The following is a 382-nucleotide window of genomic DNA, read 5'->3' as shown; positions in this document are numbered from 1 at the left end:
CAATATTCACATTTGTTTACTAATTTAATTGCAACAGGTTCCTAGATATAATATCAATATATCGTTAAGTAAATAACTCCATGTACATTTTCTTGTTTCAGACATGCCTCTCCGCCCTGAAGGCCCCAGAACAGCTTCCCTGGCCCGCGTGACGAAGGGTCATGCCTCAGCCACGCCCCCTCTGACCTGTCGTGTTTAGTGACCCAAGCATCCACGATGACGATATCAAGACTTCCCGAAAACGAGACTCTCACGAACCTCGTGGAGTCTGACCTTAACGTCTCCGGCCTCGAGGAAGAGACGCTCCTCTCGGGCGGAATCTATGACTTCGAGCTGGCGATGCCTGTGTGGGAGATCGTGGTGACCGTCGTCTCCCTCGGCG

The 382-nt window shown here is 51.0% G+C and overlaps 1 long non-coding RNA gene across 1 annotated transcript in view; it reads left to right on the top strand.

The window, feature by feature from the left end:
- The window catches only part of LOC119593713, a 101181-nt gene extending 100813 nt beyond the window's left edge, over nt 1-368 (top strand). Inside the window, exon 3 of the long non-coding RNA XR_005230555.1 lies at nt 102-368. This is a non-coding gene — a long non-coding RNA (uncharacterized LOC119593713). The remainder of the gene's footprint in view (nt 1-101) is intronic.
- Nucleotides 369-382: the final 14 nt, after the last annotated feature.

This window comes from Penaeus monodon, chromosome 32 (assembly GCF_015228065.2).
Source record: "Penaeus monodon isolate SGIC_2016 chromosome 32, NSTDA_Pmon_1, whole genome shotgun sequence".
NCBI classification, from domain to species: Eukaryota; Metazoa; Arthropoda; class Malacostraca; order Decapoda; family Penaeidae; genus Penaeus; species Penaeus monodon.
This window is presented reverse-complemented; position numbering and strand designations above follow the sequence as displayed.